Below are 26,798 nucleotides of genomic sequence, written 5' to 3' on the forward strand. Positions count from 1 at the left end.
AAAAACTAGGACACTCATACGACAGACACTTACAGACACCACATCCAAAACAAAGTTTATGGGAGATATCTCAGACACATTCGAGTACATGCAGGGGTCAGACTAGGAGATGGACTCTCAGCGCTTTTGTTCAACTTGTCTTCAACAAAATTATCAAACAATAGGGAAAAAGGTAAAAGGAAATCGTTTAGAAAGAACATTTGCAGAAAGGACGATCATAAACTCATCAACAACTGACAATAAGTACTGGAATACTTACATAAAGGGTCTGCCAAAACATGTCTATAGATATCGTATAAGAAAACGCAATTCGTGGAAACAAAGAACAATCACCAAGCCATGTACACAGAACATGGAAAGTGTGGTGTCACCGCCAGACACTACACTTGCTAGGTGGTAGCTTTAAATCGGCCGCGGTCCATTAGTACATGTCCGACCCGCGTGTCGCCACTGTGTGATCGCAAATCGAGCGCCACCACAAGGCAGGTCTCGAGATACGGAATAGCACTCGCCCCAGTTGTACGGACGACGTAGCTAGCGACTATACTGACGAAGCCTCGCTCCTTTGCCGAGCCGATAGTTAGAATAGCCTTCAGCTTAATCAATGGCTACGACCTAGCAAGGCGCCATTAGTAACATTGCATGTATCTGAAGAGTCTCACTTGTATCGCCACAATCTCCAGATGTACCAAAAGGATGGATTAAAGTTAAGTATTCCAGAAGCTACGTACTTTTCTTTATAGCATTCATTACGTATCCTGTTTCAGACCTCACGCCATCCTGCTTTAGCTTAGCGCGTGCCTTTCGGCTTCCTCTCATTGTGTCTAGGCTGTCTTGTCTAGACACAACAGAAAGGTTCACTGAGCGGAAATATTCCAATATCTTGGTGAAGACATAGAAATAGGAGAATCAGCCAAGGCATCCAAAATACGAAGAACAGAAAAACGTCTGAAAGCATACAAATTGACATAGACACGCTACCAATAAAAGAAATATTTCAAGACAGGCACTACAGTAGAGTTGTACTACCAGAAGCACTCTACGCATCAGAAACGACCACAGTCGGAGCATTAGGCATCACAAAGATACAAAAAATAGAACGTAAAATACACAGAAAAATTTTTGGGGCAGTACGCAGTGATGGTATATGTATGAAGAGACCAGCCAAAGAATTATACGAACACACAGACAGGCTCACAGACATGATCAGAAAACACCAACTGAAGTTCTATGGACACATACATAGAATGAACGACAACACAGTGAGGATTTTTGATGTAGTAAACAGTTCAATCAAAAAACCATTTGGTTCCAAGAAATAGAAGAGGACCTAAAACAAGCAGAGATCAGTTCTGAAATGATAAATGAAAGTGACAAATTCAGAAACCAAATTATGAAGAAATTTGAAGTAAAAGGAAAGGAAGAAAACGGGCAAAATATGGACGGAGCAAAGGAAACGCGAAGACAGCCAAAGAATAAAGAGGTTTTGGGAAGAGGAAAAGAAGAAGGAAACAGAAAAAGTGAATAATCACGTAACATTCAAATTAATCACTGACCTGGAGGCAAAAATGTGCAATGATAATCACAATAATAATAATAATTTACAAACATACTGAAAGTAATCGGAGGCAAACTGCGCCCTCATCGTTACTAGATTTTTTGTTACTTTCTCCTTTGCTGCCGAAACAATTTTGAAGGATTGGTACAATTGTTGGATTATTCCTAGTGAACGCGGGGTATGCCTCTCCCGCTCAGTATTCCACAAAACATTGTCCTTTCTACATTGACAAAGGCTTTCACGTAACCAATAAGTAGATGTGTCTCTATTAAATTTTACAAGCTTAACAATTGTTTGTCTGATGACAAATGTGTCGTTTGTACAAGAGAATCATACTTGATCGGTCTCGTGTTCATATTGTTGCTTCCTAGTGTCTTCCAGATTTTCGTTTTTCGTAACACGTTCTATAGTTCTGTTATTTACATCTTGCTATATTTCGTTCTCTTCAGCTGTTCTAAATTTTCATTGCTACTTTTTGTCGAAAGCTTCTTGTAATAATCTAATCTAACTTACTTATCAATTCGTTATTTATCTTATCATTTATATCTTCTTCTTCTTCTTCTTCTTCTTCTTCTTCTTCTTTCAATTCACCCGATTTTGGGATACGTTAAATCAATAAGCTGTTAATGTTCTGTGTCTTTCTATTAGTTCAGTATTGCTTCATTCTTCTTCAGAGATTTGAATCGTTAGTTCGGTTTTAATTCTGATGTTGACTTTAAACTTTTCTCTCTCGTCTTTGTTTTTTTTTGTGAGGATAATTTATGTGATTTGGAGTTCTCTTTAGTCCTTCTCTTTTTCTTTAAAGCAATTTGGGTGGCTATTTTGTGACAGAAGTAGTCAAAATATTTTTTGGTAATCTATTTATGTTCATTCTCAGGATGTGTCCATAAGAAATCAATTCATGTTTCCCTCACTCTGTCTGCGAGTTCTTCGGTAGTTTGGTAAAGGAATTCATCTCTGATATGGATGAGTCTGTTGTTGTGGAGTCTGGGGGCTGAGTTTTTGTCTTAATACAGAGGGTATTAGTAAAGTCTTGCAATACTACACAAGGAGTCGCAGGAGGCTGATTGTTGCTGTGCTCTGAGAACACTTCATACTTTCATTGTGGTCGCCGTGGCAATTCTGTGAGCGCAATCGTTGACTAGCAGGGATAGTTTCAAGTTATTGCTATGGCATCGTGGTCACGAAGTGAGATTGGGGCAGTTTTGCGGTACTCTTCGCGCGTGGCTTAACGTAGACCAGTACTTTGAAGAAATAACTCTTGCACTCAGTGATGTCTGTCCACATCATACAACTATATTCAGGAAATGTCACTCTGGAGGACGCTAATAATCATCAGTGACGGAGGAAAACATTGATGCTGTGAGGAAAATGCTAGACGAAGACAGGCGAGTGACCTATAAGCAGATAAAGGATACATAAGGGCTAAACGCATCAGCAATTCGCTCGATTCTCCATGATCATTTGCAAGTAAAGACACTCTGTTGTGCCCGAGTGCCGCATAGACTGACGGAAGAGCAGATAACACGACGTGTAACTTGGTGACGGAAGATGTGAAAGAAGTTTTCTAAGGGACAGTCACAGTATGTGGATAACATCGGCACTAAGATTGAAAACAAAGTTTTGGTCTTTGAAGATGACGACACACCGGTAGCAGTCAGAAAATCCCTTTCAGTAAAGAAGAAAATGATAGTTACTTTTTACAAACAGAGCGGAATTATGGAGCGTGTTGTTTCGTATACACAGAAGACAGTCACATCTGAGTGGAACACTGAACAGTGTGCCTGTGCAAAGTCGTCCAATTTTTGAAGAACCTCCAACTGAAGTCAAGAATGGGCCCTTGGCTCCTCCAGCATGACAACGCTCCAGCTCACCGCGCCAAAGCATGAACCGAATATTTGTGGGGTACAGGCCTGAAACTTTTTGAGCATCCTCCTTACAGTCCAGACCTTGCTCCTCGTGACTTTGCACTGTTTTCGCACGTGAAAATGAAGCCGAAAGGAGTGCAGTTTTCAAGTGATTAGGACCTTCTGAGGGCTTGGGACAGCCAGTGTGCCTTACTCCCTACAGGAACTTGGGAGAACTGGTTTAGGGACTAGTCTCGGAGGATGGAGAGGCGTATTTAGTGTGGCGGAAATGACTCCGAAAAAATTAAGTATATAAAGCCATATTGCAAAACTTTCCTAGTACCCTTCGTATCTTCCTTTCTTTGGCCTCCACACTTGCAACTGGGCCATGGCTGGTGATGTACGGTATTTCGGATGGATACAGGGCTTCTAGTTGGATTACTTGTGACATGAATCTGTCCCAGCTGTCCTGCTTAACTGACCTGCAGAGTTGCTTCACTTCAGTTGTTAAAATGGTTCAAATGGCTCTGAGCACTATGGGACTTAACATCTGTGGTCATCAGTCCCCTAGAACTTAGAACTACTTGAACCTAACTAACCTAAGGACGTCACACACATCCATGTCCGAGGCAGGATTCGGACCTGCGACCGTAACAGTCGCGCGGTCCCGGACTGAGCGCCTAGAACCGCGCTTCAGTTGTTAGTCTTTTATATTCATCTTTGATTTCTGTTGTCTTGACTTGTAGCCATTTAAGGTATGCAGCGTTTTTTCTTCAGTTACGAGGGTCTTCCACAAAGTAAGTTCCGTTTCTGTTTCTATCCGCGGCAGCGCTACGATCGCAGTTCCGAGCATCCGCGGCAGTTACTCTGACTCGAGGAGAAGACATGTACGCTATTTTCAGATCGCTGCTGCCAACATGTGCTTTGTAGTGCTTCTTTATAATGTCAGCTGTAATTGAAAATGCCGCCGCGTGTCAAATCAGATCTGTGATTCTTTTTCTAAATGCAAGGAATGTTAAACCAAAGAAAATTCATCGGCAAATCTGCGAGATTTACGGACAAAATGCTATGAGTGATTCAATGGTTAGAGTGTGTTGTGTTTTTTCCACGATAATGCCCGACCTAACACGGCGAATGTGACCGAACAACTCTTACGGGAATTTCACTGGGACGCGTTTGATCATCCTCTGTACAGGCCGGACCTCGCTCCTAGCGACTTTCATCTGTTCTTACACCTAAAATCTGTCCTTGGTAGTCAACACTTCAACGATGATGGCGAGATGAAAGAACATGTTACCACATAGTTGAATACAAAGGCGGCAATCTTCTAAGAAGAAGGCATACAAAAGCTTGTGCCACACTATGACAAGTGCCTACAAAATTTCGGAAGTTATGTAGAAAAGTAGATTAACAGTTGTAGATTTTTGTACAATAAATATTTTTTCTGTGTATGTACACGTTCGTTTATATAACCAAACGAAACTTACTTTGTGGACATACCTCGCAGTTTTGATGTTTGGTTAAGACAGATAAAAGTACTCACAGAAAGCAGTGAAAAAACCTACCTGCTCAAAGAAACATCTGTTCGAAAATTATACGAGGACTGACTGAATTGTTACACACTGAGATAGCCTGGGAACGTTCCCATAGCCCAGCAGTGCTTCAGCCCACAGACGTGTCAACAAAGCCAGCCACAAGGCGTAAACAGGCTACACGCTATGTGTTCACTACATTTCGACACGGTTAATCAGTCATCAAGAGTGCGACATCGACTCTTGTATGAGAGAGTGCGCGTGAGCTCGGTGGAAAAGTGTAAGACGAGCATGCGCAGAACTGCCTTCATTGCCCTCGTAACATTAAGCAAGACGCACTAAGGTAGGACACAGCAACACGTACCAGGGACCTGACGGAGTAGTAACGGTACTGAAACAAGCAAAAGTAGCGATGCTAGAGACCGCTGACCACTCGTAATAAACTGAACTGATTCGGCCATTACAGATGACGTCTCACAGCAAAACCTGTCGTCATTTCAGTGCAAATACCCCAACGAACTAGTTTTCAGGCATCTAATCAGTAGGGTCGGTGGCACTAGATTCTCTAGTTAGTTTGTGTTGTAACATTTTATCTAAGACTGTTCCAGTATTGTCACACTGTGCCAGGCATACTCTCACTGCCTGGCTGATGATAGCAGTTCTGTCACCACGGGTAACTGACACTGGAGTTCAGACCGGAAGCTGCCGGGGATGGATAGTCCACGAGTCCACCAGCGCTGTTCCAGAGCAGGGCTCGAGCTGCTCTGATACTTGGGCATCGTACGGACCAGAGGGTCTACCTAACTGGCAGCCCAGGACCAGTGTACACCACGACATAAGGCTTCATGGCACACGACACTGCAGTCCATCTGACGGAACAACACCGGCAGTGACCAGATGGGGACAGAGCACTCTCAGCATGGCGTATACACCAGTGGGACATGCACCACAGTAACGCCTCCGCGTAGGTCTGCTGCACGGGTAGCGCCTACAGATTGGTGTGCAGGCAACACACCATAGCAGTAGACTGCAGAGTGGTGTGAAGATTGGCAACTTGCATTAACTGTTCAAAAATGTAAACTTGTGCACTGTACAAAACGAAAAAACGTAGTATTCTATTATAATATTAATGGGCTACTGTTGGAATTGGCCAACTCATACAAATGCATGGGTTTAACACTTCGTAGGGATATACGAAATGGAATGATCACATAGGCTCAGTTGTCAGTAAAGCAGGTGGTAGACTTCTGTTTTCTGGTAGAATATTGGAAATCTGCAATCAGTCTACAAAGGAGACTTCTTACAAATCATTCGTGCGACCAATTCTAGAATACTGCACAAGTGTGTGGGACCGGTACCAAATAGGACTAAACAGGGGCTATTGAACGAGAAGGGCAGCATAATGGTCACAGGATTGTGTAATCCATGGGAGAGTGTCACAGAGTTACTGAAGGAACTGAACTGGAAGACTCTTGAAGATAGATGTAAACTGTAAGCTTTCAACATTGTATGGCCGGCGTCTTCATTAATTAAAACTTCCGGGCTGAATTGCCGTGGTCCATACATAAAACTGCTTCTCCTTCGTGACGTTTCGTTGCCTACTGCGGGCAACATCTTCCGAGGTGAGTCGGCGACTCACCGCAGTAGGCAACGAAACGTCAGGAAGGAGAATCAGTTTTATAAATGGACCACAGCAATTCAGCCCGGAAGTTTTAATTAATGATAGACGTAAACTATCCCGAGAAAGTCTGTGGAATATATTACAACGCCATAATATCGTTCACATAGGGATCGCGAGCATAAGATTAGAATCATTACTACACGCAATCATTCTTTCTCTGCTCCGTAATTGAATGGAATGTGAAGCAACCCTAATAAGTGGGTCAATGGGACGTACCCTCTGCCATGCACTTCACGGTGGTTTTCAGAGTGTAGATGTAGATATATGGAGAACGACGGACATCATCATATTTCGTGCCCGCAGCTGCATTTGTTCTAGGTGACAACTCACTGTGTGACAACACGTCACATGCACACTCACAACACTACACTCTGTTCACTAACTCACACACACACAAACACACACACACACACACACACGCACGTTACCCATACACAACACATTTATTTTTGGTGGGACAACAACCTGGACGAAGGATGAGGTCCTAGAAATAAATTGATTCCAATTCCCATGTTCTGACGAAGGTTTTCGGCAGGTTTCACTTGGCTGTAAGGCGTATGCCGGAAAAGGTAAGTCCCTACCGTTTTTTCCCAATTGGGATGAACCATTCGCCCCTGTATCAGTTTGTTTGATAGTTGGCTGTATAGAAGCATGATTGTTAAGGAGCTGGTTCCTGAACAGCCAGCTCCACTCCTAGGAGTCGAGAAATGGAGAACGAAAAAATAAATAAATAAAACAGAAAAAGAAAAACTCTCGCATGTAGATAATGTAAGATGCACACTGTGAAGCTGTTATGAATTCGTGGGAATTAACAGTGTTGGATCGGAGCGCACTTTTGACTCTACAGTTGAGTGTATCATGCAGGGTGACTAGCAGTTCTCTTATCTGCTAAGACATGTGACCACTCATCACAGCGTCGACTCACTGTTTCAATCAGACACTATCTGTTGCAATGTTACAGATAAGAGTGGATTCAAAAATCTGGTTCTTAAGTGCTAAAGTGCGCACTTTCTTCTAAAAAAGTTACCGGCGTTCTTTTAATCTTCCAGAACTTAAAGTGAGGGTCACCGTTTCAAATACGGAAGTTGGTAACCAAACTGGTCCTCAGTATCACCTGAGAAGGTTTCGTGGTTTCCACATCTGAGGAACTTGAGAATTCGATCGCCTAAGTCCTCCATCATTTTGAAACGTGTTGCGCGAAGGACACATTGAGCAGATCAAGGTTGTTTGCCACAGTTTTACAGAGCTGTTGTGTTGTCCTGGCTTGTACAGGTGTGCTACAGCATCATGCCTGAGGGCATTGAATGTAGTCCACCACGAATGCATTATACGATATTGTAGTATTACGATGCAAAGTTACTTCCGACACGCAAGCATGTCCAGAGGAACAGGCACTACGTCCACTACAGCTGTAGTGAAATACGTGAAACGTTTTCGCAGTTGCGAATATGAATCATCGGTTGTACTGTGGAATCACGACAATGAAAATTTGTCACCGGATTTCCCGCTTATGGCGAGCGGTCACCTCACCATTTGGCTATCGGAACTTCCGAAATCTTGTCAACCATGTGTTTGCATATCATATTTCTCGAATTTATCCGCCGACAATGAGAAAGCGAATTTTAATTAAAATGTCTCCACTGTAATGGAACGCACGCAATGGATGTAAAAGAACATGATGTGGACACGTGATTAACGACATACGGAAGTTTGGATCTGGCCGTGAGACTTGCTCGGATAGCCAAAATGGTAAGGCGACCGCTCGCGACCAGCGGGAGATCCGGGTTCTATACTCTGTTCATCATAAGAATAGACCTAATGTAAACATTGCGCCGTGCATTCTTCCGCGTTTCCTTGAATCTCACCGGATTTCGTTTCACGTGGAGCAGAAGCCAAGTTGTGACCAGTACAGTCAAGTACCATCGTAAGGGTACGTTTTATGCTGTGTTACACTCACGCTGAGAGATAATGCGGGACAACAGCTTTATCGGCGCATTAAACTTGGACAGCACTGGCCAGCCAGCAGTTCAACTAGCCTGCAATGGTGTCAGTAGTTACAGTTCAGACGTAGAAAGAGACGAGCAAAGAAACAACACAACTTCGAACATCATTTAATTTTTAACGAGAATGAAATAATATTCGGCAAAACTTCAACACTACCGCGCGCTTCTTAGGTGACCAGACGGAAAGCATAAAATGCTATCATTGTCACCTGACATAGTACTCTAATTACAAACAAGAGTGATGAAAATTCCTAACACAAACACAGGGTAATTTTTCTGGGCGAGCCACGGGTGATGCAAAAGCATACTGCAGGGATTTCACCATAGTGTTGAATACTAAACCCACTGAAGGTATTAATTACAGTCAGTTGTCAGGTAATCCCTTAGCTCCATCCTTATACGAATCCGAGAAATACATTTCAGTACTGGAACTGTCACCTGCTACGCTGATAACGAGTCGATCAACATCAGAATCCACGAAGCCAACCAGGCGCCGCATTTTCTCCTCTTCTTTTATATCCCGCCAACGTTCGGGAGTGACATGTGAATAAGCTGCGTGTATTAGTTCCAGTGTGTCTCGCAGCTTAACAGTCTTTTTATTTCTCGAGACAAATCTTTTAACTTCGCTCCAGATCAGTTCTGTTGGCTTCATATTGTAATGGTACAGTGGAAAATATAAAAATGCAGCATCTGTGGAGTGTACTCGATGCTGTGAAAATGATTGTTTTTCACGTCTCTACGACGCATATCTACATCTGTGGCATAAAACAATGGGCACAGTCCAAATAGAGAGTATTTAGGTTTTCATTTCTGCCTATAGAAATTAAATTGTCTTTTCTGAATTTAAGTAATGTAAGACGTCGTGGTCTCCTGACCTTCACTGCTTACATATTCCACCCTCACAATCATATTATGCACATCAAGTCGCTTCATTCGAACCCAAAGTCGATAAGATAAAGTCAATGTTGTATGAATTCATGTAAACAATATGCAAATAACAATTGCGCACCGGGGTTGAAATACTCGAGGCTGGTGTACACACATACATTCCATACGCAACGGTCACAGGACCTTTTTGTTCGAGAGAGACAGACCACACACTGGGAGGCCGGTCCCTTCAGAGGACGAGTCAACCTTGTTCGCCCGTGGAGCAGACAGCGTGTGCCCGAGTGAAAGGGGGAACGACCCTGTGTTCGGCTTAAAAGCAAATTCCGCTACATTGTGTGGGAGCATCCAACCTACGCATTCTTTACACATAGCACGCAGTTTTAGAGATTTTCACAGGGAGACAGCAAACGCCAAACGCTGATACTACAGATTTCCGGATTGGTCGCCTTAAACGAAATGTCATTCCCCGTTTTAGAAGAGCAATGCTGATTGGCAGACGATATTTCTGACACCTTGAGCTGAAGGAGTAATGGAAGAGACGGAAAGATATACCGCTTCACATTTGGAGTGGAGAGGCGCTGTTCCGTTGTCGCTCTTGGAGTGAGGAACAAGTATCTCCTCAGTACTTCACTGGGAGAGCACCTCTGTCGAGAGCAAATCCAAATGCGACTCTGTATTGAGTCCTTGCGATTAAGCGTTGTTCACTGTGTTGGTCGACACACTTATTGTGCGGTGTGAATGGACAGAGTTCTAGTTAAACGCCTGCCAGAGAATATTTGAGTGGCATTGTGGTGGACTGATTATCTGACCGGTGTACCACGCCAATAGTTAGACTAGGGGCGAATAGGAATCCTTGACTTCATCTAGGCGTAGGGAGAGTTTGATTGGCGAAGGTCAATCCAGATAGAACGAGAGTTATCTTATTTGTCAGCAGCGAGCGGTGCAGACAGCAGTCATCACAGCTTACGGTATTGTGCGCTACAGCTACGGTGAGCCCCATATTTCCTCCACAGTAGTACACTTCACTGCATTTCACATGCGACAGCCATACCTAGCAACATTCTAAAGGATAATTATTTAAGTTGAGTAGGTGCGCCTCTCAGCAATTCGGCGAAGTCAATAACAATTTTAAACTTTGTATAGAAATTTCATTAGCCAATCCTATCCTTGAGAGGTAACTTCACATTCCGAAAAGAACCAGGATATAACTTGTTCAATTTATAACTAAAAGTGACATTGTGATTTCTCACAATTTTTGCAAAATAAATAATAATTTTCGTTAGTTTCATGTTTTTCTTACACTAACTAGCATTACTCCAGTACCCAAGTATCCCACTAGTTACGTAAGAAATTTTGTGAATTTTTGGGTCATTTCCTTACAGCGGACGACTCCAGAAGATATTTATTGCTGAAAGTTTTTCAGGCATTTCTCTTTAGAACGTTAGGAGCGTCTGTCTGACTTCTGTAGTAGTGTGGGGGATGGAAATTGCATCTTGCAGGAGCCACAGGGTAAAGGGCACATCTCAGATTAATCCGTTGCGCAGAATAACAGATCAACCCCACGCTCACAGTAACTTTATTAACACTCTTTCACAAAATATCAATAATTGAGAATTTATATTTGAAATGGAAACGGGAATTTCGCGTGCAACATGTAATTAAAAACAAGAAGACGTGCATTATTCATAAAAAATTATGAACTTTACAATTACGAGATGTAGGTAATTCAAATTGAAGGAGGAAAAAAAAATTGACACGGGCGACACTTGTATCAACGAACCATTTATTGCAATCAGGAATCAAGCTACTTCGCTACCGACTCCGGTATACACGAATGTGCAGGTGGGTTTCAACTGTCTGTAGTACAGTCCCTCTGAAAACTTCATAGCCCGGTATCTCTGTAAATTTATGATACTAATTAAGAACAACCTATTTCTCGGCACTTTTTGATCTTGTTCCACGCGCGTCTTTCACTACGGAGCAGGAAGCAGCCTCGGTCATTTTTGTACTGCGTATTGACAACGCGACAATCGGAGCACAACGGCGCAGAGTCTGTCACTGTACATCATTTTTGGAATAAAAACTACGTACCTAAAGCTTGATTAAGAAATACGTTGATGGCTGCTAATACATCTGAATATCTTAGTTTCATTTAACGTAACTTAGTGTTAATACTTCTAAAACGTAAGTAGTACCTACTTCCAAGAGCACAACACCACCAGTGTACGTGTGCTACGGCTTCTGGCCATTCATCGCGTTTGTGATTGTTTACTATCAGGTTCATTCTTATGATGAACGGAGTATAGCAACTGCCAATACATTTCATGAAGGCATTAGGTTGGCCACAGGAGCGTTGAGAACGAGCCCAGTTCCCAGCCTGTACGGTGAGGATTTTGAGCGAACACTTCCCCACCAAGGGGCAACTCCTCGTGATGCGCCATATTTGTTTCGTACTGGCAGGTGCTTGCATTTCTAAATATTAGTAACTCGAACTGTTCTCTTTGACCAGACTATGTTGAGAGTGAATTGTGACAGTTACCACACGACAATGTTTATTCAATGCTATAGGCAAGTGGAAGCAACACACAATCTCTGGAGTATACTTTTACTACATTTAAGTGTGTGATGAGTGGCCGCTAGCCCAGGATGAGAACGCTTATTAATCGCTTATTAACCGCCCTGCGAATTAGTGTCGAAGTCCGGTGTGCCGGCCAGTCTGTGGATGGTTTTTAAGGCGAATGCTGCCTCGGCGAATGCTGGCTGGCTGCGCTTATTCCGCCTCAGTTACACTATGTCGGTGATTGGTGCGCAAATACTTTCTCCACGTACGTGTACACCATAATTACTCTACCAAGCAAACTTTGAGGTTATACTCGTCTGGTGTGAGGCGTTCCCAGAGAGGTCCACTGGAGGCTGAACCGCACAGTAAACCAAGGTGCGGTGTGAGGCGGCGTTTGGGTGGGTGGACTGCTGTGGCCTGTTGTGGGGTTGTGAACCACTGAGGGCTACGGCGGGTACGAAGCCTCTCCGTCGTTTCTACGTCCCCAGTTCAATACAATACAATACAGACCGGAAAAGGCGATCTATTCAACCTGAGCAAGGTATCAGCGACGGCTTCACATTCACAGTCAAGTTTTTGAAAGTATAGAGTTTTACAACGTGAAAGGTTTTGCATCGAAGTGATGACAATCATATTACTGGAGAAAAAGAAACAAAAAGAAAGAATTATTGTAAGTGCAGCAAGAGTATAGGATTGTGTGTACAGGAATGGTGCTACGCGTTGTTAGCTCACCCATGGAGTAAATTTTCAGCAGTCGTCCGCGAGCAAATAGGCCATCTGGGATCCGAACAAAGCGTTATCTTTTAGAAATGAGCATGGCGAATTTTAATGTTTCACGGAATGGGTGGAATAAATCACCACTCTAGCTTCGTCAGCAGCCAAAATTTATTTTAAATTTCACTAATTCTAGAAAACAAGGCACTCATAGCGTGATTTTTGATATATATGATTTTTTATTTTACACGAGCGTCGCAGTTTGACGTTGGTATTTCCAGATGGATCAAAACAGGGAAAATTCCTTGACTGCTCCACATTTTTTTCTAATGGTGTCTTGGGGATCAGCTTACTACATATGTTTACAGTCTACCATGATGAGCTGTACCTGCTTTGTTTCTCATCACCTCGCCTTGCGGGCCCTTCAGCAAATACACAGAGCAGAAAATAAAATGGTGCAGAATATTCAGAACGGTCTTCTCTTGCTGCAAGAGACTGGAAAGGTGGTGGTATTCTGGTGGGCACTTTGGCAAATGGGGACGAAGGTAAAAAGGGCTGGCAAAATTGGACAGTGCAGCACGGTCCTACAGACTGTGGATTCACCGCAGAACTGGAAGGTTATGGACGTCTGGAAGGAAGATTAGTTGGAGGTAAGGCTAAATAACAATGTAAATGTCGTGTGGCTAGGGCCTCCCGTCGGGTAGACCGTTCGACGGGTGCAAGTCTTTCGATTTGACGCCACTTAAGCGACTTGCGCGTCGATGGGGATGAAACGATGATGATTAGGACAACACAACACCCAGCCCCTGAGCGGAGAAAATCTCCGACCCAGCCGGAAATCGAACATGGGCCCTTAGGATTGACATTCTTTCGCGCTGACCACTCAGCTACCATGGGCGGACGGAGGTAAGGCTAGCGACTCCGCAGCTGCGTAGTCAACATGGTGCATTGCCAGAGCTAGATTTCTTTACTCAACGACGCGGTATTGTGTTGTCCGTACGTTCGTGTCGTCAGAATTTACATTCCATTATTGTGATGGCTGAACGGGCACCCCACCGCCCCCGAAAATTGTAATAACAGATAACACAAGTGGGATCAGTAATTCAACAAATACAGTCGTTCAAAATCAAGAGTTTCTCAGTAGAGTACCGGTAAAGATTTTATTGCATAAACAAAGGATCAAAGAAGCTAAAACGCATCTCACCACACGCTTGCTGGAAGGAAATATCTTAAAAGACGTAAAATATGTATCATAAGTAATATCCCTTATTAAACTAAAGAACACGTTAAACGGAAACTGTGTGTCAGTACCATGACAACATGTTCGACACGATGTTATCCGAAAATGAAATTTTCTCCCCCCTTTTCTGGGTCTTTTGGTGGTAGTGAAGCCTTGGGAAGTACTTGCAGCTATGTTTTCCACATGCCTCCTTTATTCGCTTTATTTTGTGATTCGAATAGCTAGCGGTTGCTGTAACCTTCTCAAGTACAGTTTTAATGAGATTTCTACTTCCTCGTTTGCCTCTTCTGACATAAATTTAATGGCACTGGATATAATCACACGTTCCTGATTGCGAGAAACTTCCGTTGCTTTATGGTGTGCGGAGACAAGTGTACCTCGCTGAATAGGAAACAGTGAGCAACTAGACCCTCTGCACCCAGATGTTTTGCGCACAACAACGTACTCCATCTCTATTCGCTTAATCAATTCCGACTTTCCCTGACCCATGAACTAAAGCACGCAGATTTTTTCTGTCCTACAATTTCTCCTGCGGAATTTAGAGTTGTAAACCACTGTTTCCGTGATGCCGTCGATCGGTCTCATCCTTCGCCACCCTCTTCTCCTCCTGCCTTCCATCTGCCCCAGTATTAGCGTCTTTTCCAGTGAATCATGCCTTCTCTTAGTGTGCCCAAAGTACGCCAGTTTTTGTTTCAGTGTTAGATCTCTCAGGGAGCAGTCTGGTTTCATTTTCTGTAATACTGACGTCTTTGTGTTCCATTCAACTCTAAGCGGTTTCCTCCAACACCACAAATCAAATGTGTTTATTCTACGCCGTTCAGCCTTTATCATCTAAGTCCGACGTCTGTACATCACAAATGGAAAGGCCGTACTTCTTACTGTACTGGTGTTCATCGTTAAATTTATGTTTCTATTCCTTAAACCAGTGTCAAGGTTGGACATTGTCTTTCCACCTTTCGTGGCTGCAGACACCGAGCTTTAGCATTTTCCTATTTACATTTTCTAACTTCCCTGCCTCGTTCAGACTTCTGACATTCCAAGCCCCGACTAGTAGAAAGTTGGCCGGCCGGAGTGGCCGAGCGGTTCTAGGCGCTACAGTCTGGAACCGCGCGACCGCTACGGTCGCAGGTTCGAATCCTGCCTCGGGCATGGATGTTTGTGATGTCCTTAGGTTAGTTAGGTTTAAGTAGTTCTAAGTTCTAGAGAACTGATGACCTCAGAAGTTAAGTCAGATAGTGCTCAGAGCCATTTGAACCATTTAGTAGGACGTTGTCCTTTCGTTGCTTATTGAATCTTTTTCTCATGGTCAGCTCCGTTTTGGCAGTCCCCTACCGGAGATTCGAATGGAGAATCCTTTGCCAATGGCGATATCGTCACGATACTCTCTCAATTACAGGCCACATGACCTGTTGATACACGTCACGTGTCTTTAATGGAGTGGTTTCCTTTGCCTTCTGCATCTCATGCAGTTGATCATTGCTGATTCTTCCTCATTTAAAGGAGTTCCCCACCGGAGCGGCAAAACAGTGCCCTCAAGCCGTGTCTCTTTGACAAGGCCGTTGGCTGAATGACGGAAGTCTTCGACCGCCACTGCGAATGCTTTTTACTCAAAATTTAAGCGGTGGCGCGGTTCGAACACGGGGCCGAGTACGTTTTCATTACTAGTCAAAGAGGAATGGAAAGCCGTTGTGGAGCTACACAAAGAAAGAGAGAAACAAAGCAGTTGATATTAGACTGAGAACACAAGTCAGCGACGTAATGGAAAGAGTGGACACCTTGAAATGGCAGTGCGCTGGTCATGTCGCTGGAAGAAAAGATGGCAGGTGGTCAAAACAAGTACGAGATGTTGCCCTTTATTGGAGTCACATTGCAGCGATATTGTCGGCAGTAATACTGGGCCAACACGGGGCTTAAAATTATGGTGCCTTATAAATCCACATTTAGTAGGCATGGCTGGAGATCTGACATTCATATTATATCCACTAAAGCTTCAGTGAACTGTAACGGCAGCAAGATCAGGCTGTCGCGGCCCTTATACATCTACATACATACTCCGCAATCCACCATACGGTGCTTGGCGGAGGGTACCTCGTACCACAACTAGCATCTTCTCTCCCTGTCCCACACCCAAACAGAACGAGGGAAAAATGACTGCTTATATGCCTCTGTACGAGCCCTAATCTCTCTTATCTTTGTGATCTTTCCACGAAATGTAAGTTGGCGGCAGTAAAATTGTACTGCAGTCAGCCTCAAATGCTGGTTCTCTAAATTTCCTCAGTAGCGATTCACGAAAAGAACGCCTCCTTTCCTCCAGAGACTCCCACCCGAGTTCCGGAAGCATTTCCGTAACACTCGCGTGATGATCAAACTTGCCAGTAACAAATCTAGCAGCCTGCCTCTGAATTGCTTCTATGTCCTCCCTCAATCCGACCTGATAGGGATCCCAAACGCTCGAGCAGTACTCAAGAATAGGTCGTATTAGTGTTTTATAAGCGGTCTCCTTTACAGATGAACCACCTCTTCCCAAAATTCTACCAATGAACCGAAGACGACCATCCGCCTTCCCCACAATTGACATTACATGCTTGTCCCGCTTCATATCGCTCTGCAATGTTGCGCCCAAATATTTAATCGACGTGACTGTCAAGCGCTACACTACTAATGGAGTATTCACACATTACGGGATTCTTTTTCCTATTCACCTGTATCAATTTACATCTATCTATATTTAGAGTTAGCTGCCATTCTTTACACCAATCACAAATCCTGTCCAAGTCATCTTGTTTCCTCTTACAGTCACTCAACGACGACACCTTCCCGTACACCACAGCACCATCAGCAAACAGCCGCACATTGCTATCCACCCTATCCAAAAGATTATTTATGTAGATAGAAAACAACAGCGGACCTACCACACTTCCCTGGGGCACTCCAGATGATACCATCACCTCCGATGAACACTCATCATCGAGGACAACGTACTGGGTTCCATTACTTAAGAAGTCTTCGAGCCACTCACATACACTCCTGGAAATTGAAATAGGAACACCGTGAATTCATTGTCCCAGGAAGGGGAAACTTTATTGACACATTCCTGGGGTCAGATACATCACACGATCACACTGACAGAACCACATAGACACAGGCAACAGAGCATGCACAATGTCGGCACTAGTACAGTGTATATCCACCTTTCGCAGCAATGCAGGCTGCTATTCTCCCATGGAGATGATCGTAGAGATGCTGGATGTAGTCCTGTGGAACGGCTTGCCATGCCATTTCCACCTGGCGCCTCAGTTGGACCAGCGTTCGTGCTGGACGTGCAGACCGCGTGAGACGACGCTTCATCCAGTCCCAAACATGCTCAATGGGGGACAGATCCGGAGATCTTGCTGGCCAGGGTAGTTGACTTACACCTTCTAGAGCACGTTGGGTGGCACGGGATACATGCGGACGTGCATTGTCCTGTTGGAACAACAAGTTCCCTTGCCGGTCTAGGAATGGTAGAACGATGGGTTCGATGACGGTTTGGATGTACCGTGCACTATTCAGTGTCCCCTCGACGATCACCAGTGGTGTACGGCCAGTGTAGGAGATCGCTCCCCACACCATGATGCCGGGTGTTGGCCCTGTGTGCCTCGGTCGTATGCAGTCCTGATTGTGGCGCTCACCTGCATGGCGCCAAACACGCATACGACCATAATTGGCACCAAGGCAGAAGCGATTCTCATCGCTGAAGACGACACGTCTCCATTCGTCCCTCCATTCACGCCTGTCGCGACACCACTGGAGGCGGGCTGCACGATGTTGGGGCGTGAGCGGAAGACGGCCTAACGGTGTGCGGGACCGTAGCCCAGCTTCATGGAGACGGTTGCGAATGGTCCTCGCCGATACCCCAAGAGCAACAGTGTCCCTAATTTGCTGGGAAGTGGCGGTGCGGTCCCCTACGGCACTGCGTAGGATCCTACGGTCTTGGCGTGCATCCGTGCGTCGCTGCGGTCCGGTCCCAGGTCGACGGGCACGTGCACCTTCCGCCGACCACTGGCGACAACATCGATGTACTGTGGAGACCTCACGCCCCACGTGTTGAGCAATTCCGCGGTACGTCCACCCGGCATCCCGCATGCCCACTATACGCCCTCGCTCAAAGTCCGTCAACTGCACATACGTTTCACGTCCACGCTGTCGCGGCATGCTACCAGTGTTAAAGACTGCGATGGAGCTCCGTATGCCACGGCAAACTGGCTGACACTGACGGCGGCGGTGCACAAATGCTGCGCAGCTAGCGCCATTCGACGGCCAACAACGCGGTTCCTGGTGTGTCCGCTGTGCCGTGCGTGTGATCATTGCTTGTACAGCCCTCTCGCAGTGTCCGGAGCAAGTATGGTGGGTCTGACACACCGGTGTCAATGTGTTCTTTTTTCCATTTCCAGGAGTGTATTTGGGAACCAATCCCATATGTTCGTACGTTAGTTAGGAGTCTGCAGTGGGGCACCGAGTCAAGGAATATGGCATCCCTTGATACCCTTCATCCATGGTTTACAAGATATGATGTGAATAAAAGGCGAGTTGCGTTTCGCAGGAGCGATGTTTCTAAAGCCGTGCTGATGCATGGACAGCAACTTCTCTGTCTCGAGGAAATCGTTATATTCGAACTGAGAATATGTTCGAGAATCCTGCAACAAACCGATGTTAAGGATATTGGTCTGTAATTTTGAGGATCCGTCCTTCTACCCTTCTTATATACAGGCGTCACCTGCGTTTTTTTCAAGTCGCTCGGGATTTTACGTTGGGCAAGAGATTCGCGATAAATGCAAGCTAAGTAAGGAGCCAATGCAGTAGAGTACTCTCTGTAAAACCGAATTGGAATCCCATCAGGACCTGGCGATTTATTTATTTTCAATCCATTCAGCTGCCTCACAACCCCAGGGATGTCTTATCACCATGTCCTCCATACGGGAATCTGTACGAGACTCAGGCCGTGCGGCTCTAGACGCTACAGTCTGGAGCCGAGCGACCGCTACGGTCGCAGGTTCGAATCCTGCCTCGGGCATGGATGTGTGTGATGTCCTTAGGTTAGTTAGGTTTAAGTAGTTCTAAGTTCTAGGCGACTGACAACCTCAGATGTTAAGTCGCATAGTGCTCAGAGCCATTTTTTTTTTTTTTGTCCGAGACTCAAACGGCGGTATGTTTGTACGATCCTCCTGCGTGAAAGATTTCTCAAATGCTAAATTTAAAATTTCAGCTTTGGTTTTGCTGTCTTCCGTTGCCAGGCCAGACTGATCAGTGAGTGACGGATGGAAGCCCTCGACCTGGCCTTCGTGTTCGGGGCTGTAGCTTCCGGTGAATGCAGTGAGACGGCGCCCTCGCCCGTCGCTGTCTGGATGCTCTGAACGTGGAACCTACAGCAAGGTCAGAAGTGTTTTCGACGACAGAAGTAGAAATCAACCGAAATGAAGTTAGTTTGTTTGCGTCGCCAAGTTCCGCAGCAGCTGTTAAAATCTGTCAAAATATTCAAAATGTCCGTGAAATCCTATGGGACTCAACCGCTAAGGTCATCAGTCCCTAAGCTTACGCACTACTTAACCTAAAGTATTCTAAGGACAAACACACCCATGCCCGAGGGAGGACTCGAAGCTCCGCCGGGACCAGCAGCGCAGTCCGTGACTGCAGCGCGCCAGACCGCTCGGCTAATCCCGCGCGGCAAAATCTATCAGTAATGGTTATGCGTTCAAATGGCTCTGAGCACTATGGGACTTAACTTCTGAGGTCATCAGTCCCCTAGAACTCAGAACTACTTAAACCTAACTAACCTAAGGACAGCACACACATCCATGCCCGAGGCAGGATTCGAACCTGCGACCCGTAGCGGTCGCGCGGCTCCAGACTGTAGCGCCTAGAACCGATCGGCCACTCCGGCCGACGGTTATCCGTCCTGAGCTGACTGCAGTTTAATTAAAATAATTGCACTAGACGCATTTCGCTTGTATTTATAAAGCATAGTCCGTGGTTATTCTACAAATTGGATAGATATGTTTGTACAGTTCTCACTGTAGACCAACTTTATAATGAAAACGCTGCTTTTAGCCTAAAACAATCAAAAATGTACAAATTCTTTTTAATTAAACTGCATTCAGCTCAAGACGGATAACCTACAGTAACAGGTGTCTACAAGATCATGCTATATGAACAAAACACGAAAATAAAAAAGTTTTGAAAAATACTGTGAAATGTTCTGTGATTTGTCTAAAAGTAAGAAATCAAGTAGATTAGAGAAACATTTGACGTGCCTTTGAATGATGTTCGAAATCACGTTCAGGAAATGGGTTCTGTGAAATGTTTCTCTAACATAATTTACTTATTACTTTCAGACAGATCGTTTTGAAACAAGTCTATTGGGAGTTTATTTGCATTTCTGAAATTTCTACATAATTTGGATGTCTCAAACGCTAAGCGACAATTGTGAATCACTTATTATTCGGGCACAGACTTTGGCCGGAGTAGGTCGGTCGCTGGAAGACGTGCTTGTTTTGTCATTGATGCTGGGCAGCGAGGAGCGCGGGAGTTCTGTCGTCAGAGCAGATGTTGAGCAATGTAGACGTAAAGTTAAGTGCATCTTTGTAAACACATTTATGTTTGAATATTGTGAAACAGAGGAGAAAGATTTGTTTAGTGTTTCGGAATGAAATGAGACGTAAGTATATTAACAATAGAGTATGAAAAGGAATGAAGCTAATATGCAGCATGGGATTACCCGAGCGGTCTGAGGCGCTACAGTCATGGACTGTGCAGCTCGTCCCGGTGGAGGTTCGAGTCCTCCCTCGGGCATAGGTGTGTGTGTTTGTCCTTAGGATAACTTAGGTTAAGTAGTGTGAAAGCTTAGGGACTGGTGACCTTAACAATTAGTCCCATAAGATTTCACACACATTTGAACATTTTTTTTTTTTTTTTGAAGCTAATATTTTTCATTTAGTGGCGCTGCAGTCGCGCGTAGTGAGGATTCATTCTTGAATGACACATCCGTATCAGGGGACTTTAGATTTTTCATTAAAGATTGTGTAATTTTCCCTGTAAAGTACTTTTTTGTTTGTCAACTACTTGTCTGACTTTAACGAGAGTAAGGGTTTGATATCAATGTTGCCATTTGTCAATGTTAATGAGTGTTGAACGTAAATTTCATACAGTCTAATAATATATCAGATAGCTTAAAAACAGTTTGTTGAAGGAATACTTCACCTAACAGCATTGTCGACGTCCTCCATCCAACGCATTTTAATTTACAGGAATGTCTCACTCAGTGATGTGTATAAAACAGTTTACTTGCTTCTGTGGAGTCCGCAGCTCGTGGTCTCGCGGTAGCGTTCTCGCTTTCCGAGCACGGGGTCCCGGGTTCGATTCCCGGCGGGGTCAGGGATTTTCTCTGCCTCGTGATGACTGGGTGTTGTGTGATGTCCTTAGGTTAGTTAGGTTTAAGTAGTTCTAAGTTCTAGGGGACTGATGACCATAGCTGTTCAGTCCCATAGTGCTCACAGCCATTAGAACCATTTTTGTTTGTGTGGAACACTGCACAAAGCTGTCAGCAACTGTTGTTAGCAATTAGCAGCTGGCGCACAGAGAGGAGCAAGCACCGCGTTTCCAAGCAATTACATTACGAGGTAAGATATTTTCATTTCAGGATCATTTTGCTACGAAAATTATCAATGCACACAGGGGACCATTTCATGGACAGCATTATTAGGTAGGTCACTAAAGCACTGCGACCACTTTGTTTAATTGAAGAGATTAATAGGAAAGTCCAGGATTTAATCAGTTTCCACATTTTTTAGAAAGATTATAAAACAGTGCCAAATTGTTGTTGTATTCTCGCAGGCAGATTTATTTGGTTTCTATCGCAGTTGGAAAAGCACAAGGTCGCCCAAAGATAAACAACAGCAAAGCTACAACCAATCGACCGAGCCAGTTCAAACTTTTTTTTTTTTATTTGTTCGCTGATCTGCGACCGTCACTGCGTTAGGCGACAGCTGCTGCCTGCTACTCACCGTTGTCTCCACGACTCAAAAGCCGGACGTAGAACCTGGCCGCAGCAGACTGCCGGAGCAGAGACAAGACTCACTGCTGAGGGCAGGAGAGCGCTGAGGGCCCGGCTGTGTGGGTCTCTTCCGGTGGCCTTGGCCTGCTGACGTCACCGCCATTGGGTCCGAGGCCGCCGCCGGCTGGAAGACCGCGGCGCGCGGGAGCTGGGGGAACGTCGGGCGTGTTCGGAAATTTCGTGGTTTGTATACTGGGGAAGGCTGCGGTATTTATCGATCGGAGCCAAAGTAGACCTAGGGTTACGCTACAGATTAGTCTGACATAAGAAACTAAGAATTCAGGGGGAGGGGGGTGGGCATATCACTCTCCACCCTTAATTTTACGTACTGTATCTTCTATAATCAGGTATTAAATATCATTAGAAGCTAACTTCGAGTTAAAATCTTTGGTTAGTGTTTCTAAACGCCATCATTACATTTTCTGACACTTTGCAGCAAATCATATGAAAAGACGCGTTTCGGAGAGATCTTTAATGCTATGAATGTTAACTTTGCGACTGCTTAATATTTTAAGTGTTTTCAGTTCTAAACTTAAGGCGTTTATCGTGGTTTACCTTCAAAGCTCGAAGTTTACGAGTTCGCATGACGATACTGTGATGTTTTGGTGACGTTACAGGTCTTGTGCAAGTAAAACTCACTAAAATCTTGCAAAATACACTCCGAAAAAGAAACTTGCTAATATCACACGATATCAACAAAAGCAGTCAGCATCAGCAAGCAAGGAAAGTAAAGCAATGGGACAAATTTCGCGCGCTTTGTCCTCTAATCACTTATGAAACTCTCGCTAGATGGCAGTACTGTTATGTTACTGTAGTCTAGTGCACTCTGGCGGGATATTTGCAAACTTATTCTAAATGTGGATAAAATAGCCAATGGCAGAAACAAAATTACTATGTAAAACATTATCAAAACAATAATACTAAACATCAATTAATGACGCATCGAAGTGTAGTAGAGATGTGCAGAGACAGAGATTGGATAGCAAAGTTTCGGCCATTCTACATTCCTTTATTGCATAGATAGTGGGACGTGAAAAACGTGTGGTGGTTGGTATGACACCCTTAGGCTGCAAGCTCAGAGCCTTCGGGACGCGCAATTCGTCCTGATAATTTAAATAATGTAATACGTTCTTGCGAAATTTACTTTAACATTTATTTTGGGGCGGCTCCGCCTCAGAGCCTTTAATTACGAGCCACGCCTGACCGCAACGATACGTCGGGTAGCATTCATTTCACGCTAGGTGAGGGGAGCCCTACGTCATAGTTGCGTAGGTTTGCGTCATCGTGACGTAAATAACCTAAATCGACTACATGAGTACGTATATCGATCTTTGCAGTTGTACCGATAACGTCAAAGGTAAATGTAAATGCATGTGTACAATCGAAGTGACAGGAGTTGTGTGATATGCTTATCCGAGTTGAATGGATGTCTGAACGATGGAACCATAACGAAAGTATAAAAATCGTGTGTACAGAAACGTGTGTGTATCATGAACCTAACGAATGTCTGAAGGAAGGAACCATAGCGTAAAAAAAAAAAAACCTTTTTTTTTACTCCGATGAATCGTGCATAAATCGTGTGGACAGTAACGAGAAATAATTAATTATTAAGCTGCAATCCAAAGAAACTGGAATTTTACTGTGTTTCACGAACACAACGAATATCTGAATGAAGGAATCATAACCATAACGAAAGTCAAGAAAAGCGTCTAGTCATTTTTTTTTAAATCCGATTAATCGTGCGTAAATCATGTGGATAAAGACGTGAAATAGGGGGAAATTAAAGTGTTTCGTATTTTTATAAAAGCCGATGAATTGTACAAAATTCGTGTGGGCAGAAACGTTGTTCAGAACGACGATCAGGCGGGCAACACCGGACAAGAGGAGAATGGAACCGCACAAATCAATAGCAATGCAGATCAAAGAGGCACACAACAGTCGATGTATACAGCGTACACACAACAGTCGATCGGACAACTCGTGAAACATGATGACGCGTGCCTACGTCACTGTGACGTAGGGCTCTCCTCACTTGGCGTGAAATGAATGCTACCCCGATACGTCAGGGTCTGGCCGTGCACAAATTGCGACAAAGCACGAATTGGTGTGAATTGTAAGCCAAGACACTTTTAATTATTTTTCCAATTCAATTCAACTGAATTCAATTTTTAAAACATTATGTACAAAAATGTAACAGTTAAGCTTTTTATTCTTCTAAATATGCATTTCTGTATTTGTTTATTCAATTATGTGTACATTGTCACTATGTGTTGCCGATGGCTAAATTGAGTACACACTCAAAAGCCAAATAATAAAAAAAAAGAAGCACGTGTGACGTGAAACGACGCAACAGCGCGACCCGAAATCGATGAAACTGGCGTTACTTCTCGACGTAATCGCCCTGCAGACGTACACATTTTTCACAACGCTGACGCCATGATTCCATGGCAGCGGCGAAGGCTTCTTTAGGAGTCTGTTTTGACCACTGGAAAATCGCTGAGCCAATAGCAACACGGCTGGTGAATGTGCGGCCACGGAGAGTGTCTTTCATTGTTTGAAAAACCCAAAAGTCACTAGGAGCCAGGTCAGGTGAGTAGGGAGCATGAGGAATCACTTCAAAGTTGTTATCACGAAGAAACTGTTGCGTAACGTTAGCTCGATGTGTGGGTGCGTTGTCTTGGTGAAACAGGACACGCGCAGCCCTTCCCGGACGTTTTTGTTGCAGTGCAGGAAGGAATTTGTTCTTCAAAACATTTTCGTAGGATGCACCTTTTACTGTAGTGCCCTTTGGAACGCAATGGGTAAGGATTACGCCCTCGCTGTCCCAGAACATGGACACCAACATTTATTCAGCACTGGCAGTTACCCGAAATTTTTTTGGTGGCGGTGAATCTGTGTGCTTCCATTGAGCTGACTGGCGCTTTGTTTCTGGATTGAAAAATGGCATCCATGTCTCATCCATTGTCACAACCAACGAAAAGAAAGTCCCATTCGTGCTGTCGTTGTGCGTCAACATTGCTTGGCAACATGCCACACGGGCAGCCGTGTGGTCGTCCGTCAGCATTCGTGGCACCCACCTGGATGACACTTTTCGCATTTTCAGGTCGTCATGCAGGATTGTGTGCACAGAACCCACAGAAATGCCAACTCTGGGGGCGATCTGTTCAACAGTCATTCGGCGATCCCACAAAACAATTCTCTCCACTTTCTCGATCATGTCGTCAGACCGTCTTGTGCGAGCCCGAGGTTGTTTCGGTTTGTTGTCACATGATGTTCTGCCTTCATTAAACTGTCGCACCCACGAACACACTTTGGTTAAAATGGCTCTGACCACTATGGGACTTAACATCTGTGGTCATCAGTCCCTTAGAACTACTTAAACCTAACTAACCTCAGGACATCACACACATCCATGCCCGAGGCAGGATTCGAACCTACGACCGTTGCACAAACACACTTTCGACACATCCATAACTCCATCACCACATGTCTCTTCCAACTGTCAATGAATTTCAATTGGTTTCACACCACGCAAATTCAGAAAACGAATGATTGCGTGCTGTTCAAGTAAGGAAAACATGGCCCATTTTAAGTATTTAAAACAGTTCTCATTCTCGCCGCTGGCGCTAAAATTCCATCTGCCGTATGGTGCTGCCATCTCTGGGACTTATTGACAATGAACGCAGCCTCATTTTAAAACAATGTGCATGTTTCTTCTATCTCTTTCCAGTCCAGAGAAAAAAAATCGGAGGCCTTAGAACTTGAATGCACCTCGTACTTTGCTTGCAACTGTTGGGGACACCCTGCGCTGACAGAAGCGAAGCGCGCACACCTTGTCATGGTTTTCAAAGGATTTTGTGGAAACTATTCAAATAAAAATATTTGATTTTTGTCATGTTTTTAGCGTTGTATGTCAGCTTGGTGGCGGAGTGCCCATCATCTCGCTAACTGGCATATTTACCATGATATACATATTTTAGTAAGACGCTATGCATAATTCGAAAAGTTTGCAATTTAAAATAGGGGTCGCTATCATTTTGCGTTCGGTGCGTATTACACCATATGGTGGTGTGTATGAAATTTAGCTAACATGTTGAATTTTTCTTTAGACTTGGGAGGAGGTCTCTATCTGTCTCCGATTTCGAGAAAATGGATCCTATGTAGTGCACTGACTTCCGATCTCACACCCGCCATAATGAAATATTCACAAGATCTCTCATATCTCCTAGACTGTTCGAGACATCGAAAAGAGATTTTGGCGAATGATAGCACACAAGAAGGAGAATATTTTGCCAATTCGTGAACACACGGAACTTTCTTACCTATGGAGGTATATCAGTAGTTATACTTCCTTTTTTATTTTTTTCTCTCCAGTGAGTGTAATTTTTTAAGAATTATCGACAGCTACTGAAACAAGCGTGTCTGAGTAAAAAAATAAACACGAAATTTTTTTCTTTATGTTACTGCAAACCGACGCCATGAGGTTTTTCATAAGCTACTGAGTTCACTGATTGCCAATTACTTGTTTAATGACGCCCTCTGTTCAGAATTCTGTCACAATAGCTGCTGTAAGATTAATTTGTGCAAATTATACTGCGTGTTGGCAAAGGAAGTACAATTAAACCTGTCAACAAGAGAAGGTGAGCCGGTCGCTGTGACCGAGCGGTTCTAGGCGCTTCGGTCTGG

At 44.2% G+C, this 26,798-nt stretch overlaps 1 protein-coding gene across 1 annotated transcript in view; it reads right to left on the reverse strand.

Annotated features, from left to right (window-relative positions):
* Positions 1-22,167, reverse strand: part of LOC124711694 (UDP-glycosyltransferase UGT5-like) — a 137,875-nt gene extending 115,708 nt beyond the window's left edge. Inside the window, exon 1 of the mRNA XM_047241893.1 lies at positions 22,063-22,167. The gene's annotated coding sequence lies outside the window, so the exon portion shown is untranslated. The remainder of the gene's footprint in view (positions 1-22,062) is intronic.
* Positions 22,168-26,798: the final 4,631 nt, after the last annotated feature.

Source organism: Schistocerca piceifrons, chromosome 8 (genome assembly GCF_021461385.2).
Source record: "Schistocerca piceifrons isolate TAMUIC-IGC-003096 chromosome 8, iqSchPice1.1, whole genome shotgun sequence".
Taxonomy (NCBI): Eukaryota; Metazoa; Arthropoda; class Insecta; order Orthoptera; family Acrididae; genus Schistocerca; species Schistocerca piceifrons.